Source organism: Halichoerus grypus, chromosome 5 (assembly GCF_964656455.1).
Source record: "Halichoerus grypus chromosome 5, mHalGry1.hap1.1, whole genome shotgun sequence".
NCBI lineage: Eukaryota > Metazoa > Chordata > Mammalia > Carnivora > Phocidae > Halichoerus > Halichoerus grypus.
The window spans coordinates 20,563,639-20,577,906 of record NC_135716.1 but is presented as its reverse complement, the minus strand read 5'-3'; the positions used below and the strand labels follow the sequence as shown (position 1 = coordinate 20,577,906).

Below are 14,268 nucleotides of genomic sequence, written 5' to 3'. Positions count from 1 at the left end.
GTTTTCTTCTCTCTAAAACAGACATAATAATCGCCCTGCCAATTTTTGTCAGCATACAAAGAGCTAATATATGTTAAAAGCCTAATACAATGCTTCTTACAAGGTAGATAATAGATCTCAGCTGTTATCATCAGTTACAATGATTTAGGCATTTTATCTTTGTGTCATTTTCTTAGTGTTTTCACAGAGTCTGGAAAACTATCTGTTTCAAAATTGTTTGTTGAATAAAGAAATAACTCCCTTGATATATAAAGTTCCCATTATACCTATAGACCCGCTACAAAATTTCATAAACTGCTACTAAATAAATCAGGAAAAGAATTGTTTGATAAGGTAAGCAGAGGTGAAAGAATATGATGATACAGTTGTTCTGGACTATTTAATTTATTCACCAAAGTAGCAATTCCATGGGGCAACACAGGGGATTTATTTATTGAATCATGTCTATCTTGAGAATTTTCAGTGCACTGGGCTCTGTATTTGGAGGACAGCAATGGTCAGCAATAAGAACTGATAATTACTGATCATCAGAGATTCTGCCTGGGCATGGGATGGTGGTTGAATATAGGCAATACCAACAATAACTTTTTGAGGTAGATAGTCATGTTGTCCTCATTTCACAAAAATGAAAAAGAAGCCCACAGAAATGGAATAACTAGTCCAAATTTATTAAGGTCTAAATGGCAGACACTGTACTCAAACCCAGGCACTCTGGCTCACCACATCCACTGTGACCACCACGCCCTGTGAGATTCTGTCCTCCTGCAGTTTACACTCTAACTGAACAGTCTGTTGATGCAGAGAAATACATGCTCCAATCCAAGGAACTCAGGCGATTTGAAGTACAGAGGGGTGCCATCTGAAAAGCAATGATTTGCTAGGCTTTCTTTTTTCCCCCCAGCTACGTCCTCAATTATACTTTAAAGTTTCTTGACTCGTGATTGGTGGGTTTTTCCCTCACTTTCTCATAGAACTACTATGATTCATTTAGCTGGAGGTTTCAACTGGGAGGGAAAGTACCACCCTTTGGTCGTGTTTACTCATTGGCTGTCCATAGGGGTTGCATGTGGTCAAGCAAAGAAGTCAAATACTTGATTGTATTCGGAACAATGCTGCTGCTGGCCTCCAACTACATGGCTCTTCCGCTCTCTCCAGGTTCTCCGATAGAATTCTGCAAACAGTGAGCGGCTACTTTCACAATACCTTCTATACGAACTTGGATTCTTTCAAGGCCAGCTCTGGAGAGAAGATGGAATTAGTATAGCAGCAGACGGGTGGCCAGCCTTAATTCAGATTCTCCAGGTACATTTCTTAGAGCCACTTCAAGAAGCCATTAGAGAAAGAAAGGAGAAAGGAAAATCATATAGGTATCTTTCTCTCACTCGCCTGATACAGAACTTGACATTGTGCCATTATAGTGACCCATATTAGATTCTTTGTAGAGAAGAGCTTTCCCTGAATTAAGGATTTTAGTTTTCTATTATATCGATTTATAAGTACCTTGTTTTAGAGTACTAATGCATTCACACTTGATTGCCATTTGGCAGGGGGAGAGAGAGAGTTCTGATAGAGAGATGGGGGAAGGAATCCAAAGCATGGTGGAGACGAGCTAAGGCATGCTGAAAGGCATTGATGAACCAAGGGGAATAACATCTTTCACAGTTGGGAACGAGGGATTGGGAAACAAAGCAAATCCCCCTTTACCTTAGGCTGGTCCAGTTGTCTTGCTTACAAATCTCCCTCCCTCCCTCTCACCCTTTCTTCTCTAGACACAGTACAAGGCAAATCACCAAAATACAAAGAGAAAGGAAGCTTGGTTGCTCCTCCTTCAGGTTCACAATCTAGCAAAGGACACATGTATGCACAATTCAATCTGCAGAGGGCCTGGTTTTAGAAGGAAGGTATACACACGGTGGCATGGAACCTTGGTGCTAATTTTCTTTTTCTCTGGATCCTGAGAAAGTGAAATAGAAGATGGAGAGGAGGCTTGGCTGGGACTCAGGGTGGAACTCCTGTTCACCTTCTTGTTGGTGGAGTGGCCTCCGATGTGTTGTGCTTGCCCTCAGCCTGGGAAACCTGCAAGCAGGGCCTTGGCCCTGTGGGAATTGGTGTGACCTGTATTGCTGAGTAAATCTGGCCAAAGCAGGGGTGTGCAGGTAGATAATAAGAATGCTAGCAATGACAGCTCACTTTTTTTTTTTTTTTTTTGCACTTTTTATGTGCCAGGCACTGTACTAGTCTCTTTAATGATCTCAGCAATCCTGCAAGTACTTTTATTATTCCCATTTTACAGATAAGGAAACTGATGCTAAGGGAAGTTCACTAATATGCTCAAGGACACACAAGGTAAGTGGCAGAGCTGGGATTGCCTTCAGTAGTCCAACTCTACATGCTAAGCCTTAACCATCATGTTCCTGACTATCATAGCACAAGTACTTCATAGCACAAGTAGGTGGAGTCCCCCTTTGCAAGTAACTCTAAGAGCATACCATGCTAGGGATCCAGAAGGGTCAGTAGGAGTGCTAATCATTAGAAAGGGAAGCATGTACCATCCTGGGAAGTAGTGGCCTTTTGGTTCTAGGGGAGAGGACCATTAGTAGTGGTTGGGAGCAGGTGCGTGGTTAGAACAACTAGAATGTTGTCTTCCCAGTGGTCTAAGAAACTGAGTGTTATAACCTCCTTTTTTTGAAGCGGTGATGTGGTGATGTTCTCTACCCCTAAAAGTTCAGCCAGACAGGCACCACTGTCATCATTTTAATGTTCAAATCCAACATTGGTATTAATTAAATAAGAAAGCAATAGTGATTTTTGTGTTCAATAGGTAAGTTTAAACAAATATTTTTATTTTGTCTGTGGGAAACTATAATAAAACAGAACTAGCCTTTCAAACACAGGTTGCACTATATAATTAGGTAGATAAACATGGCTGTAGAAGTTGGAACTGCGTGAACCTTTAACAAACAGCAGGGAAAAGAATATTCTAGTCATCTTTTGGTGAGGCTTTAAGACCATGGCCAAAGGACCAATGTTTCTTTGATGATAGCTTATCCCTAAGCTTTAGCAAATATGTGACTTTGTATAATGCCGTGAAAGAGTGTTTTCAGTTGAAGACGGCCAGCGTGCATTTGACTTCTGACATCAGTACCGGAAGGCACTGCCGTGAAACCTCTTATTCATTTAATTTTTCTAAAGTATTGAGCACTGGGTGTTATATGCAACTGATGACTCACGAAATTCTACCCCTGAAACTAATACTACACTTGAATTTATTTATTTATTTTTTTTAAAGATTTTATTTATTTATTTGAGAGAGAGCATGAGAGGGGAGAGGGTCAGAGGGAGAAGCAGACTCCCCACTGAGTGGGGAGCCCGATGTGGGACTCGATCCCGGGACTCCAGGATCACGACCTGAGCTGAAGGCAGTTGCTTAACCAACTGAACCACCCAGGCGCCCCCTACACTTGAATTTAAATAAAATCTTGAAAATATAAAAATAAAAAATAAAATTGTGATGGTCAAGATAAAAAAAAAATAAAGTATTGCCTTGATTTTAGACACAAAAGAAACACAAATTGAGGTACAAAACAGAAGCCTGACTGAATGTTTTGTACACAGGGTTTGGGTCTCTCCTTTTTTTTTTTTTTTTTTCTTTTTAAAGATTTTATTTATTTATTTGACAGAGAGAGAGAGAGCACAAGTAGGCAGAGTGGCAGGCAGAGGTAGAGCGAGAAGCAGGCTCTCCACTGAGCAGGGAACCCGATGCGGGGCTCGATCCCAGGACCCTGAGATCATGACCTGAGCCGAAGACAGATGCTTAACCGACTGAGTAACCCAGGCACCCAGGGTTCAGTTCTGTCTTGAAAAAGAGGGATTATCTGAAAAAATACCATTCCTTTTCATGTTGCGTCTCCCCCAGCCTTTTTATTGAACTGAGTTGTAGAGAGTCTACTCAAGCCAGGTTTCTCCTTCATGAGCCTCCCAATCATCCTGCCAATCATTTTATGTTTTTTAATGAGTTGGTATGTGCTACACAGGTAACTGAAAATAATGCCGCAATAACACCCTTGCACAAATATCTAAGCATCAATGAGTAGTCCTGTGGGAGAGAAACTGAAAAATTATAAATGTATTTGAATTTGAAGAACATTACAAAATTATACTGCAAAAAGGCTATTCTCCTCCTGCATAGGGTGCATGATAGTGTCCATTTCTTGCCCTTGCACTTTTGCCAACACCAGATACCATCTTTTTAATTTTTGTAAATCTGATTGGTGAAAAATGGCATCTTGGTGTTGTTATTATTATTTCTAGGGGCACCTGGGTGGTGCAGTTGGTTAAGCGTCCCACTTTTGGTTTCAGCTCATGTCATGATCTCTGAGTCATGAGATCAAGCCCTGTGTTGGGCTTTGCACTCATCGTGGACTCTGCTTGATATTCTCTCTCCCTCTCCCTCTGCCCCACCTGCTTGTGCTCTCTCTCTCCAAAAAAATAAATCTAAAAAAAAAAAAAAATTATTTCTAGTTCCTCAATTACCACAGATTAAGTATATTTTAATGTTTATTGGTGATTTGCCGGCTTCTTTTTTTGAACTATCTGTTCGGATGTTTTGTGCATTTCCCTAGTGGTCTTGTTACATTATTCTTAGAGCTTTGAAAGAGCTTTTAGTATTATGAGTATTGATTTTTTTTGAGAATATTTTCTCCCACTGTTCCTTGTTTTCTAAAGATCTTTATGATGTCTTTCAAAGTATCTAAGTTGAAAGATTTAGGTAGTAAAGTCTACCAATATTTGTATTTATGTCCTCTGAGTTTTGTGTGTTGCTTAGAAAGACTTTCCTATGTATTTATAGAAAATACATATATATTAGATATTTATATATCCTATAGTTTTTTCTAGTGTTATATATTCATAATTCAAGTCACAATTTATTAATTGTCTTATTAGCATGTTTCCTTCTAATACTTTTCAAAGCTTTCTTTTATACATTTCAGTCTTTCTGTTGTGTATATAATGAAATAGCTTATTTTTTTCACATAGAATCTAATTTTTCCAACTACATTTTGAGTAACACATAATTTTACCTACAAATTGAAGTGTCACCTTTATCACATAATAAATTCTTATAGATGTCCATTTCCAGACTTTTATATTCTGTTCCAATTTATTTGTCTATTCCGGACACAGTCACCACAGTGTTTTAATAACATAACTTTATATTTGATTTGATCCATTGTTTTGTTTTGTTTTTGTTTCAAAATTTCCTGGCTGTTCTTAGACAGGCACTCTTTTGGTTAACTTTAGGAACAGCTTAGTAAATGTCCATTTGAAGAATCTCCATGGAGTTTTGATTGAAATCACATAGTGTATGTAGACCCCCCTGGAGAAAAGAGAGTAATCTTGCCAAGTAAGGGTGTCTACTCACACTGGATGTCTGCCAGAATGTTATCAAGAGCTGGTACCTCTGAAATGTTTGAGTTGCTCCACACACTCCCAAAGTCAACACTGAAGAAAAATATTTCTGTTCCCTCTCTTAATGAATGTTAAGTCCAAAGCCTGTCTCATTTTATCTATGAAATGAAACTAAGATCCTGGGATGTTTGCCTGGTTAAGTTCTGGGCATCTCCTTTGAGAAGCTTTGCTGTCTGGCTCCAGAGGGGGTTCACAGTGGGATATCTACACGATGTCAGAGTGTAAGAATAATTCCAGAAACCGGGCGCCTGGGTGGCTCAGTTGGTTGGGCGACTGCCTTCGGCTCAGGTCATGATCCTGGAGTCCCTGGATCGAGTCCCGCATCGGGCTCCCTGCTCGGCAGGGAGTCTGCTTCTCCCTCTGACCCTCCCCCCCTCTCATGTACTCGCTCTCTCTCATTCTCTCTCTCTCAAATAAATAAATAAAATCCTTAAAAAAAAAAAAAAAGAATAATTCCAGAAACCAAGGACTAGATTCATTAGATTAGATTCATCACATTTTCAATGAAGACCAATTTTATTCAATTCTGTAGCTTTTATCTAAGGCTATACAAACATGATTCCCAAGAGTGCCACCCAATCCAGTTAGTTCTCATTCTGGAAAATTATCAGTAAAATTCAACAAACAAAACCTCACAAATATGTTAACATTACACACATCAAATTATTAGATAAATTGATAAACTTTTCACTTTTTCTTTCCTTCCTTCCAACAATGCCTTCATTTATTTTTAAAAGATTGAAGAAAATAGGTACCATTCTCCAAAGTACAGTTTTTACTTATTACAGCATTGTGATTCTTACAAATTGCAAGCAATCTAAATGTTCAAGCAGCTTGGTAAATACATCTTGTATATCCATATAGCATTATATTATGCAGCATGTTAAAACAATGAGAGATTGTTTGTAATATGTAATGTCATGAAAGGTGTGGGATATATTATTAAACAGAGATGAATCAGTCTGTAGGACAGCCTATATAACACGATCCATTTTTGTTTAAAATAATTTTTTATTAAACACACAGAGACATACCTAAAAACATATAAAAAATAATCACTGAATCTTAGAGTTGGGAAGGATAAAATTATAATTCTACCTTATGCATATTTATATCATTTAAAAATTTTATAGTGAACATATATAAGTTTTATAGTGAAAAAGAATAAAGATTTTAATTCTGGAAAATGAGATTTTAGATTATTTATTAATGCTCTTACTTCCTACAATAACCTTTTCTCACTATTATAGGTTATCAAGAGTTGACTGTGCTGCAGAAATCGTATGTTTTATTCCATTACAACCCCGTCTGTAGATTCATTTCAGGAGTATTACCTGTATCATAATTCCTTGAGCTATCACTAAGTGCCTCTCACAGAACTAGGTATATAAATTGCCTCCGTTAATCCTCAGAACTGGGCTGGATATTATCCCCATTTTACAGATAAACAAAACTGAATTTTAGAGAGATTAAGTTACTTGCCAAAGTCCTTCAGCCAATTAATCAGCATAGTAGGGAATCAGACTCTGATTCCAACCATGGCTTCTCCCAATATCCTACAAAACAATTTCCATAGGGAAATTAATAAACACAAACCAGAGAGACTTTTCAAAATTCAAGGTCACAACCTTCTCATATTTCTTTTATAGATGAACTTGGTAGGGGTGCCAAAGTATCAGAATGAGTAAAGTGCAGATCCACTGAATGAAAACTTTATGATATGATGTGGGCCCCTTAGATGATTGTAATTCAGATGCCGGGTTAAGAGCCACCAGTGTGTCACACCATGCTACCCCTGAGAGACAGGGCTATATATTTACAAGTACACACACAGGCACACACATACACCTGTATAATACAACTCTTGTGCTGGGGTTCTTTTAGGTTCCTCTGTTTTCTTCTCTGGTTTCAGCCTGTAGACTTACGTCCTGCGTTAGAATGTTGTAGAACACAGCCTAGGCATCATTGAATGTGGCCATGAAATATTGCCGGTGAAAGTTTTATTTCTACTTTCCCACCATTCAACTTCTTAATCCACTGATCATGAGAAGTTACTTTACTTGATCAGAATTTGAGTTGAAATTTTGTCAAAAAATAAAGAAAATCCCCAAAGGGTAAACTTTCTATTACTGTTGTGAGCTTTCTAAATTATAGAACATTCAGAGAAAGTGTAACAACCTTGTGAAATTGGCTATTAGACTATGTTTTATTCATCTTTGAATTCTAAATGCTTGCATGACATGAACTTGATGCTCAATAACTCCATTGAAATGGACTATTTCTATTTGTCATGAGGGAATACTTCAGACGGTCTTTCAAGTAATCTTCCCCATAACCTGCCTCCTCCCCAAATTAAGTGACTTGCACAAGGTCTCTTGCCTTTTTAGTTGGAGAGCTGAAGCTAGAATCAAGGTCTTGCGTCTCTAGAACTTTTATTTTTTTTCAAACCATCACAGCCCAGAATTGTTAAAGCCATGTTTTATTTAATTGCAAAAAGTGCTATAGGATCATGGACATCCCTGATGACAAACCAGATCTTAAGTTTGGAAGTTCATGTGAATAGAAGTTCAAGAATGGAACTATATTTCAGTAGTTTGTGGCTTAGAAATTGAGTATTTTTATGTTGACTTCTTTATATTAACTGGATTTCCATGACTCTGTCCCCTTGGATTGCAGTTGTAATTATGTAGCAGTTAACATATTCTCTGGGTCCAGCATATCCCATAATTAGCTGTGTTCTCTCCACAGCGTATGACTCAACCCCATGTGGTTCTTCTATATCAAAGGCAGGGTGGCCAGAGTTTTTTAACCACAATACTTGAGCATGTAGTGGCAGATGGCTGCACAACCCAAGTGCATCGGGTCCTTTTGAAGAGCAACCTCACCAAAAACAAGCAAACAAACAAACAAAACCAGATCTTGAGATTTATTTTTGAAAAAAGGAAAGAACCTTCTTGGGAATGTTTCCAAACACTGCATCATTTTAAAAGAAAAGCATGTCTTTTTTTTTTTTTTTGAAGAACTGAAATAGAAATAAGAGAGTTAGAACTTTGAGGTCAGCCTTCATCAGGAAGGAGGGCACTTCCTGGTCTCTAATCAGAGGTCTACAGAGGTTTATTTAGTTGAGCTAGGGCATTGGGTATAATGTAGTATGTAGTGGGAAGACCATATAACTAGGGGTCTGGAGACCCGATTTCTGGTCTTTGCTCTGCTGCTAATTAGGTTTCTAAAGCTTTCTGATCTTTGGTGAATCCAGCTCCTTCTATCTGACATCATTTATGAAAACCCCTATTATAAATGCAAGATCTTATGTTATGAGACAAGCTGAAAAACAGAGCATCTCAGGCTCCCTGCTGCACAAACACATTAATCTACATCTACTTGGGAAGAACCCCAAAGAAGGAAAAGACTCAGTAGCTGCCCTGGTAAACTTACTATAGGCTTAGCGAAACACACCACCAGGAAGTTCCTTGATATATTAGTAATAGCATATCAGAATGGAGAATGTTTCACCAGAATTCCATTGGAGAAAACAACTATATTTGTTGGGAAAAGCACTTAGAATGAAAGGCTATACCCAGTGGGCGTAAATATGGGCTTTACTGCCCTGTACTGCTTAAGGGAACAAATTTTCTTGCCACTTTCCAGGGGGGAGGAAAATAGGAAAAGAGAGAGAGGGGGATGGGACTAGTGTGATGGTAGGAGTGCTACATGGTCTGCAAGGTGACACTGCCCCGTGACCCTCAAATATTGACTTTTCTCAAAAACACATAAGTGTTGGTGTATGTGTGTGTATGAAGATGGGAAGAAGTAGTTAGAGAAGTTATGAAGGGACCCTATGTTGCTCTCATGTTAATTCTGAGTGGTGTCAAATTTGTGTATAGGAATGAGGAGGTAGAGAGAGAAAAGAGAAAACCAATCTTGGGGACTAGAGGTAGAGAGAGAAAAGAGAAAACCAATAATGAGAGCTCTCGATTTCCAATCTATGGAATTGTACTTCAGATCAAAGTCAAGATCTCAAAAAGTATTTATAACATAAACACAGCAGCTAACACCTATGATTCGTGCACTTTCCAGATTCCAGGTACTGTTCCAAGTGTTTTACATGTATTTCATATATACTACCTACAAGCAAAGAATATTCCTTTTAATCTTTACACTGGGCCTATGAAGTGGGTATTATTATCTCAATTTCACACTTAGAGAAATTAAGACTCAGAGAGATTACATAAATTGTCCAAGGACATATAGGTATAAACTTAATGTGGATTCCAAATATATTGGAACATTAATGTATTAATTATTCATTAATATAAAAATGTATCAAGTATTACATCTGCTAGACATCAGAGGATGTACAAAGATGCTTCTAAAGTAAATCTTGCCTTGGCATATTTATTTTGTCATCTAACAGGAGCTATAGGATGAGGACAGAGCCATGTTATCAAGACAATATAAGGCATGAGGCATGTGAGAGGTTTAAATGCTTTCAATTTCAGAGGAATCAAAAGATCTAATTCTCCCCACCTCCTGGTATATAGTGTGAGTCCTTTTCTCTAGTGGTGTTGGAGATTAGCTAACATATTCTGGATGTAACCCAAAGTCGGATGTTCTCTCGTCCAGTGCCATCAATCATGACAAGGAATCCACCTCTTCATCAGTTTCAATACTTTTGGCAGCCTCTGCTGAAAATCCTAGAGATTATGGGCTGTGGTCGCCTCATGAAGCACACTGCATTTCATCCTGCACATTCTCCAAATGACATTTTTTTTCTTCAAACTCCCTCCCCAGATTAGATTCCTATTTTTCCTCTCATCTATCACATTCTTCCTCCTTATCTCCCTCTTTTGGCTGCCACTTCTGCACATTCCCTTCCCAATCCTGCCCTGAAGAGATTTTAAGGCAATATTTTCTGTGAAGCAGATCTCTTTAAGGGATGGATTTCTTATTTTGTTACAAGCAAAACAAATTCTTCCTCACGTAGAAATTTCTTCCATGAATATGTAGACCTGCTAGAGCCTTCCATTTCTCAATGGTCCCCTATTTTCTGAGGCTTCCCCAAGATCTCCATTCTCTAATCCTCTTCCTTGACCTCAGCTATCTTGATATTCGACTGCTCATTAGCTCACCATTTTCCCTACAAATAAGATAGGGGCGTATGGATGGTATGGGAAACTCAAATCAGCCAGATGTTTCATGTGCAACTTCCATAAAATATTTGGAGGGAGAAACTACAATGACAATTAGAGGTGGCCTGGCGGTTGTCATTTATTTGATTTTCCTATTTCATCAATTGTAAAGTAAAGTTCACTTTCCAGAGGAAAAGGGGACACTCCTAATATATTGGCATGATATTCTAAAAATAATTTTGTATGCTGGAGCCAGTACTGACCCTGAAGTCACAAAGACTGTATAAATCTCAGCTCTACCAGTTCACAGTTTTCTAACCTGGGCAAAATTATACCTAACCCCTCTGAATTTCAGTTTTCTCATCTGTAAATTGGCATGATAAAACAGTACATACTTTATAAAGTTATTGTGTATCTAGAATACAGTAGGTGCTTAATGAATGGAGGCAGTTGATTACACTGGGAATCTCAAGCATGTCCATTAAGGAAAACAACTTTTGCAAAGACATAAAAATTCTCCAATTCCCACATTCTCTTTGACCTTCTAATATTAGAATGTGGCACATGGGTTGGCTATCCTTTGGTTTAATCCAGTTACAATTCCATAGATATATAATAGGAGTGTTTACAATTGAATCACAAACTCTGCCAACTTAGAGAAGCCTAGGATTGGCATTCATAGTTGGAAAAAAAAAAAATCCCATCCCCAGATCTCAGTTTCATATCTTTGCAATTCATTTCCTGAGAAGCTTTCCAACTATGTGATTTTCCATAGCTTCGGGCTTTGTTATTAGTTACAGGCCCTGTTGGGCTTATCACCGGTTCTAGGAGCTTCTGGCTCAGGTGACTGTATGTGGTTAGGGGTGGGGACAGAATGTGGGGTGGGGGGGCTTTCCAGTTCCAGGGGAGAAGATTATAAGATGCTTTGTATAAGAGCTCTGTGAGGAAGTAAGTAGGGGTCCACAAAGAAAGTGTGATTGAATTTAATAAAATTTAATAAAAACTTCCATGTAAAGTGAAGATCCACATTCATCTTTGTGTTTTACGTGGGAGTTTACAAGGTAAAAGCCTTTGAACCAACTTTTCTGGCTTGTATTGACTTGAGATATCTGGTATCTTATATGAAAAGCATAAGAAAAAGTGATCAAGGAATAATAAGTAACTGCCATTATTTATTGAACAGTTATTAGTTTCCTCCTAAATTGTATAAAGTAGATATTCTTAATTTCCATCTACAGATGAGGGTTATGAGGTTTAGTGATAATTACATGATTAATCAGCAACTAAGAAGTTATTCCCAAGAATCCATCAATTCAACAATTTCCTCCCATCTAAAAATATACAGTAAGAATTATTCAGTGATATCACTTGCCTTTATTTTGTCCAAATAATTTCAGAAGACATTTTACCAGTGACTTATATTTAGGACTGCTTAACTATAGAAGAATCCAGTTTGAAAGGTGTGAAAATTACTTAACTGTTTCTATATAACCAAGTAGCTGGTCAAGACAGCTTCTAAAATCCCTTTCTAGGAAAAAAACCTTTTTTTGATTCTGCAAAACCCAATGCCTCTTAAAAGCACAGAGACAATACTAATGAAATATATTCAGTCCCAGAATCCAAGGAAGTCTTAAACAGATTCAAGAAAAAGATAACACCATCCAAAGAAAATGTGATCTGATCCTTTCTAGAATTTAGCTTCCTTTAGGGTGTGAAATCTTGTCTTTGTGTACTTCAAAGCACCCATCAGTTTTAGTGGAGAGTGTGCCTTTAATGAAGTTTTATCAAATAAATAGCATTTAACCATCTCAACATCTCAGAATGTCTTCATGTCTCCTTATGATTGAAGCATTTTGTCCCAAGATAAATATACAAACAGACATGAGACATAACATGGATCAACTCTCCTCCAAACATAAAACATAGGTCAGTAAATTAGGGAAAGTGAGATTATGGTTGAGAGTTTACTGTATTAAAAGATGGGAATTCACATTATTGACCAATGGCCATTTAGCAAGATTTTCTCTAGGTTAACTCCTTTCCCACAGTGGTTATTTCTATTTTATTGGCAAAGAAATGGAGGCTGAGAGACATGTAGCAGAGCACCTAAAAATATGCAACAAGGTGAGTGTAGATAGGCAAGATTTAAATCTTGCTACTTAACCCCTAGAGTGACCCTGAACTCAGTTCCTTCCACTACACCATTCTCTCTTCTAGTACTGAAAATCAGTCCTGAAGTTCAGGATAACTTCAGCTTATAGAGATTGCGCATAGATGAAGAATGATCCCCTTGAGGTATCTGGACCAGCAGCATCAGCCACATACAGGACCTTTTAGAATTCAGCACCTTGGAACTTCCTCCCTCCCTCCTGCATCTGAATCTACCTTAAACATGCACTGTCTGTGATTTGTATATAGATTAGTATTTTAGAAGCACTGTCCTAGAAGTTACGCCACCCGCCCCCCCCCCCAAGCATCTCACAGGGTGTTTTTTTTTAGAAGATAAAACAGGATTGCGCTTTTTCAAATAGGTCTTTCCATTCTTGGTAATGAAAAATAGTTTGACTGTTATGATTTCTGTCAGGAATATGGCAGAAGATCAAAAATGTGTGCTTTGGAATCATCCACTAATTTATTCTGCCAGATTGCTTTTATGTTATCAGTGCCGAGGAAATTAAGCCTCGACAGGACAGTTTCTCACTGGAGGCACTGACATTCACAATCTTTTCTGTAGAAGGGGAAGCAGATGGGCCTGGACATAGATATTATGCATTCTGATAGCGAAGAGGCAATCTTTCATGAGCCGCCCTGGAGCAAAGTGGGAAGAGTTCTGTGTTAATTTTTTAATGTCTTTTTAATTAAAAGTGTCAAGCGGTAGTCCCTGAGTTTCACTGAGAGAACTGGATTCTTCTCTGTCATCATCTTAGAAATGAAAGCCAATTCAAGGAGCCATTTATTTTTTTTAGTCTTTGTTTCTGGTTTCCTTGTTTCCGGTCATCCTATTTTTGGTACATTTCAAGGTGAAACTCAGTTATCATTATCTGCTAACTTTCAAGTTTGCATTTGAAGTCATCTTGAAAGAAAAAACAGATGCCCCCTGGTATCAGCTAACCATGGCCACAGTACTGCTGCATAATAACACAAAACGTCCCTGGCTTTTCAACAATAAGCATGTCTTTCTCAAGCTGTGTCTGCAGAGGTGGGGGATTTGGCTCACCCAGAAGGAGCCTGGTTAGGACTGCTGCCTGCTGTAGCTCTGATCCACAAGTCTTTCATCTTCCTCCTGGGACCTGCAGGTAGAGCATGCTTTTCTCATGGAGACGGCAGAGGTCAAGAAAGAAAGCACAACCAAGCAAGGCCTCTGATTGCCTAGTCTTGAAGCCGAACATGACTGTCACCACTGCTTCGTTCTGTTGACCAAAGCAAGCCATGAGGCCAAAGCCAAAGTCAGAGGGCAAGGAAATGTATTCTACTTCCTTTATGGGTCGAACTACCAATCACATGTGGATAGAGGGAGAGGTGAAGAACTGGGACCATTACTACAATCTATACAATCTACCACACTGCCTGTTTTGTTTCCTGGGATTTCTATTACTCAAAGATTCCTAGCTTCATATTTCTGATGACAGTAGGCATTGTGATGGATATTGCATGGTTTCCTTCCCATGTG

The 14,268-nt window shown here is 38.4% G+C and overlaps 1 long non-coding RNA gene across 15 annotated transcripts in view; it reads left to right on the top strand.

Moving 5' to 3' along the window:
• The window catches only part of LOC118553314 (uncharacterized), a 257,392-nt gene that overhangs the window by 145,432 nt on the left and 97,692 nt on the right, over window positions 1-14,268 (top strand). The window contains exons 1-2 of one of the 15 annotated variants that reach the window (XR_013447724.1): window positions 1,269-1,302; window positions 2,294-2,346. The exons of the other annotated variants lie outside the window; for them this stretch is intronic. This is a non-coding gene — a long non-coding RNA (uncharacterized LOC118553314). Of the gene's footprint in view, window positions 1-1,268; window positions 1,303-2,293; window positions 2,347-14,268 lie in introns of those variants that run through there. 15 annotated transcript variants of the gene reach the window in all.